This window comes from Eriocheir sinensis, chromosome 5, assembly GCF_024679095.1.
Source record: "Eriocheir sinensis breed Jianghai 21 chromosome 5, ASM2467909v1, whole genome shotgun sequence".
NCBI lineage: Eukaryota > Metazoa > Arthropoda > Malacostraca > Decapoda > Varunidae > Eriocheir > Eriocheir sinensis.
This window is the reverse complement of record NC_066513.1, coordinates 3,444,015-3,449,396: the sequence shown is the minus strand read 5'-3', so window position 1 is coordinate 3,449,396 and position 5,382 is coordinate 3,444,015. Positions and strand designations below refer to the sequence as shown.

The 5,382-nt window shown below is 43.1% G+C and overlaps 1 long non-coding RNA gene across 2 annotated transcripts; it reads left to right on the top strand.

Moving 5' to 3' along the window:
* Positions 1-636: 636 nt before the first annotated feature.
* On the top strand, positions 637-4,752 carry LOC126983499 (uncharacterized). Of its 2 annotated transcripts, none has more exons than XR_007735946.1 (3): positions 637-2,836; positions 2,995-3,296; positions 3,599-4,752. It is a non-coding gene; the product is annotated as an uncharacterized LOC126983499 (long non-coding RNA). The 2 variants fall into 2 exon arrangements; XR_007735945.1 differs by having other exon boundaries at positions 2,995-3,419; positions 3,571-4,752.
* The last annotated feature ends 630 nt before the right edge of the window (positions 4,753-5,382 follow it).

The following is a 5,382-nucleotide window of genomic DNA, read 5'->3' as shown; positions in this document are numbered from 1 at the left end:
TCTGGGCAAATCGTCCATTCCTTGATACTGAAATTTTCTTGTTTAGATAATAGATGAACGCTAAGGGTTAGAGATTCGTTATAACCGTCTGTCCTGCCGTCACAAGAACCGCCGAGTCGCTGAAAATCGTCCCCCAATTAACCTGAACCGTAAATTAATGCTGATTTAAGTGTTGTCTGTCCATTTTACGACCGCCCGTTACGAGTGTACTGTGTTGTTAACCTTTCTCTTTCTTTTTTTTCTAATTTTCTTTCCGTCTTTTCCTTTGTCTTTTTGCTCGTTTTTTTCTTTTAATATTTTTCTTTCTTTCTCTTTCTTTGTTTTTTCTTTTTTTCCTTCTATCTTTTTTTCCGTGTTTCTTTCATTGTGTTTTCCCTTCCTTCTTTCTCTTTCTTTCTTTTTTTTTTCTATCTTTTTTGCCGTGTTTCTTTCATTGTGTTTTCCCTTCCTTCTTTCTCTTTCTTTCTTTCTTTTTTTTCTATCTTTTTTGCCGTGTTTCTTTCATTGTGTCTTCCCTTCCTTCTTTCTCTTTCTTTCTGTCTTTCTTTCCTTCCTTTTTCCTTTTCTTTTTTCCGTCTTTCTTTCACTGTGTCTTCCCTTCCTTCTTTCTTTCTTTCTCTTGACTTCCTTTTTCCTTTTTCTTGTTTCCGTCTTTCTTTCATTGTGTCGTCCCTTCCTACCTTTTTTCTTTCTTTTTTTTTCCTTTCTCCTGCGGCACCGAATGTTTCTTTCCAGCAGCAGAACACACGTGAACAACAGCGCAAGTTGATCGTTATGTGCAGCCTCTCACTCTTGAAGGGCGGTTCTTTCAGTAATTCCGTGTATCACTAAGTTGGCGGTGCTGGTGATAGCTCATTCCTGGCCGGGATCTACATTGACTTAATTCCTCCACTCTTAATTGACACCGTGGATTGAATAGACAGAGTTAAGTAATGTTGCAAGTGTTACGTGTTGAGGGGTCTCATTTGTGTTTGATTTTACAAGATTAGTGCTTAGGGGACTTTTGTGTTTGTGCCCTTGAGCTGCTTCCTTTAATAAAAAAAAAAAAAAAAATACAAAGGATGGCACTAAAGTTGGAGATGGTGTTGGTGGGTCGGGGTTAGGATGGTGATGGTGGGGGCGGTGCCTAGGTGACCCTCAAAGCCCGGTCCTTAGCCTCATGTACACGTTTACGACCTGTATAAACTGCGTCGTGCAAGGCTAAATCATTTATTCCCATGTTTGTCGGCCGCGCCAGGAAAGGAAGTCCAGTTGTCGCCTCCCAAGATAGATTAAGGATTCAGCGACTCTCGAGGGCGGGAGGGCGGAGGGAAAAAATGTGGTACGGTCTGGTAAATCGGATGTGCAATTCAAGACAAACAATGGAGAATCAATCACAAGGAACCTGACTTCGAGATATGAATACACGAGTGTGTGAGTGAGTGAGCCTTGCGTCATCCCTTGAAGACTGACGAGCTATTCAACCACAAACTTTACTTATTTTCCGGTGAAGCGATGCAGGCACGCGGCGGGGAAAGCTAACGGGACGCGGGTCGCTTTTGTCAGACGCTTCCACCTCTCACATCAACTATTTCCAGAGGCAGAATAGGAGATCAGGCGGGTTCAAATGAACGTTTCTTCACGTTCATGGTATAGAAAAACGGTCAAACTAACGGAAGGGTCATAAAACTATCCCTGGAAATGCTCGAAACTCTCAGCCTTGTCAATGTTTATGTGCTTGGGCCGAAAAGGAGATCAATCGGGTGCACATCAGTGTTTCTTCACGTTCATGGTAAAGAATAACGGTCAAACTAATGGAAGGGTTATGAAACTACCCCTGGAAGTGTTCGAAACTCTCAGCCTTGTCAAAGATATGTGCTTGGGCCGATAAGGAGATCAATCGGGTGCAAATCAGTGTTTCTTCACGTTCATGGTATAGAAGAACGGTCAAACTAACGGAAGGGTTATGAAACTATCCCTGGAAATGCTAGAAACTCTCAGCCTTGTCAAAGATATGTGCTTGGACCGATAAGGAGATCAATCGGGTGCAAATCAGTGTTTCTTCACGTTCATGGTATAGAAGAACGGTCAAACTAATGGAAGGGTTATGAAACTACCCCTGGAAGTGCTCGAAACTCTCAGCCTTGTCAAATACGTGTCCTTGGGCGCCGAAATGTTTAAAAAATATGACCCCACAGAGTCGCAGTGAAGAACGTGTATCCAAGGAAACATCTATCGTCACTGTGCTGAAGGTTAGATGGGGTTCATGTGAAGTAACGGAGGCGTAATTATGACTTGGGATGCAAGGGAAGGACGTGATATTGTGATTCTAGGATATACTAAGGCATACTTTATCGTTTGCCTTTCATATAAGTTTTTCTTTATGTTACAGCAGAGGCAGAGTACTGTATCGGAGGGATTAGTTACGCTTGATTCATGTTCACGATACAAAGTGCAGAAGATCGTAATATTGTGATCCTAGCATGTAACAAAGGCATGATTTCTCGTTTTGCCACACAGAGGAGGTTTTTGTCATGTTACAGCAGAGGAAAGGTATTGTAACGGAGGGATTAGTTACGCTTGATTCATGTTCACGATACAAAGTGCAGAAGATCGTAATATTGTGGTCCTTGCATGTAACAAAGGCATGATTTCTCGTTTTGCCACACAGAGGAGGTTTTTGTCGTGTTACAGCAGAGGAAATGTGTTGTAACGGAGGGATTAGTTACGCTTGATTCATGTTCACGATACAAAGTGCAGAAGATCGTAATATTGTGATCCTAGCATGCAACAGTGGGCCGTGATTTCTCGTTTTGCCACACAGAGGAGGTTTTTGTCGTGTTACAGCAGAGGAAATGTGTTGTGTTGTAACGGAGGGATTAGTTACGCTTGATTCATGTTCACGATACAAAGTGCAGAAGATCGTAATATTGTGATCCTAGCATGCAACAGTGGGCCGTGATTTCTCGTTTTGCCACACAGAGGAGGTTTTTGTCATGTTACAGCAGAGGAAAGGTATTGTAACGGAGGGATTAGTTACGCTTGATTCATGTTCACGATACAAAGTGCAGAAGATCGTCATATTGTGATCCTAGCATGTAACAAAGGCATGATTTCTCGTTTTGCCACACAGAGGAGGTTTTTGTCATGTTACAGCAGAGGAAATGTGTTGTAACGGAGGGATTAGTTACGCTTGATTCATGTTCACGATACAAAGTGCAGAAGATCGTAATTTTGTGATCCTAGCATGTAACAAAGGCATGATTTCTCGTTTTGCCACACAGAGGAGGTTTTTGTCGTGTTACAGCAGAGGAAGTGTATTGTATCGGAGGGATTAGTTACGCTTGATTCATGTTCACGATACAAAGTGCAGAAGATCGTCATATTGTGGTCCTTGCATGTAACAAAGGCATGATTTCTCGTTTTGCCACACAGAGGAGGTTTTTATCTTGTCACAGCAGAGGAAATGTATTGTAACGGAGGGATTAGTTACGCTTGATTCATGTTCACGATACAAAGTGCAGAAGATCGTAATTTTGTGATCCTAGCATGTAACAAAGGCATGATTTCTCGTTTTGCCACACAGAGGAGGTTTTTGTCGTGTTACAGCAGAGGAAAGGTATTGTAACGGAGGGATTAGTTACGCTTGATTCATGTTCACGATACAAAGTGCAGAAGATCGTAATTTTGTGATCCTAGCATGCAACAGTGGGCCGTGATTTCTCGTTTTCCCTACCCGATTCTTCCCTTCCCTTCATATCTGTCCATCCTCAGTTTCTCAGTTTCTTTTCCCATTCCCTCCCCCTCTGATCAATTCCTTTCTTCCTTCCTTCCTTTTTTCCTGCCCTCCTTCCTTCCTCCCTTCTTACCTCCATCCCTACTTCCTCGTTTTCTTCTTTTCGACTATCCCTCTCTTCCCACCTCTCCCTCCTTCCCTCCTTCCGTATACTCTCTCCATTTTATCTATATTTCTTTCCTCCCTCCTTCCTTCCCTTTTCTCTCCCAACTCGTTCTCATCTTTCTCGTTTCCTCCTTCCCCCCTCCCCTCCTTTCATCTCTCCCTCTCTCCCTCCCTCTCTCCCTTCTTCCCTCCCTCCCCTCCTTTCATCTCTCCCTCCCTCCCTCTCTCCCCCCTCCAGCCCAGCCGAGTAAAGTGGGCAACACGCGAGCCTCTTCCTGCCTATATTAGTTTGGGAACCTCGAGACACGGCGGAAAAAATAGCTTGTAAAACTTTTTTCGAATTATCATTTTTGTCTTGCGCATTGATTAGGATGGTGCTGAAGGGACGATACGCACACACACACACACACACACACACACACACACACACACACACACACACGCACACACGCACGCACACGCACATGTCTCCCTCCTTTCTTCCTTTCCTCCATCCCTCCTTCCTTGTTTCCTTCTACCCGCCTATCGTCTTCCTCCTCCCAGCTCTCCCTCCTTGCTTCCTTCCTTTACCCCCCCCCCCCCCACACACACACACACACGCATACGTCTCCCTCCTGCAAACAAATTGGTTGGCTTCATCGGACGAGTCTTTAATAATAAATCGGAAAAAGTAATATTAAAACTGTATAATTCGTTGGTTCGACCCCGTCTAGAGTACTGTGTACAGTTTTGGTCTCCCTAGTACAGAAAAGACATAGAAAAGTTGGAACGGGTCCAACGAAGAGTAACAAAGATGATTCCTAGGTTGAGAAATTTGTCATATGAACAAAGGCTTAAAGAAGTAAATTTATTCAGCCTATCAAAACGAAGAATGCGAGGCGATCTAATAGAAGTGTTTAAAATGTTCAAAGGATTCAGTGATATTAATGCGGAAGATTACTTTACAATTGATCGATCAAATAGAACAAGAAGAAATCACAATTTGAAGATAAGTGGTAAAAGATTCTCGTCGCACGAAGCTAAACACTTCTTCTTCAATCGAGTTGTTAATGTTTGGAACTCTCTACCTTGTGATGTCGTTGATAGTACAACAGTTACGGCCTTCAAGAATAGATTAGACAAGTGTTTTGAATCCAACCAGCAACTAAGATATTACTCATTGTCGTAATAACGTTAAGTTCTTTCGAATACTGGTGTCCTTGTCCGCTTTTATTGCCCGGTTAGTGGTAGCAGTAATGGTAGTTCTTTCCTCTTTCCTACATAAATTCCATGCAGTTTTTCCATGCTGCATGGTTCTTTTTCCTTTCCTGCCAGCTTTGGCTGGAGGGATGGGGGGGTGGGGAGGAGCCTTCGCCTTTGCTGTCCTTCATCTTCCACCTTTGATTAGATAGTTAGTGTAGCTTGTCACAAACAACCTCGTAAGGACCAGCAGGTCTGCTGTTGTTTGTTCTTTCTTTGTGTTCTCTTCCTCCTTTCTTCCTTTCTTCCATCCCTCCTTCCTT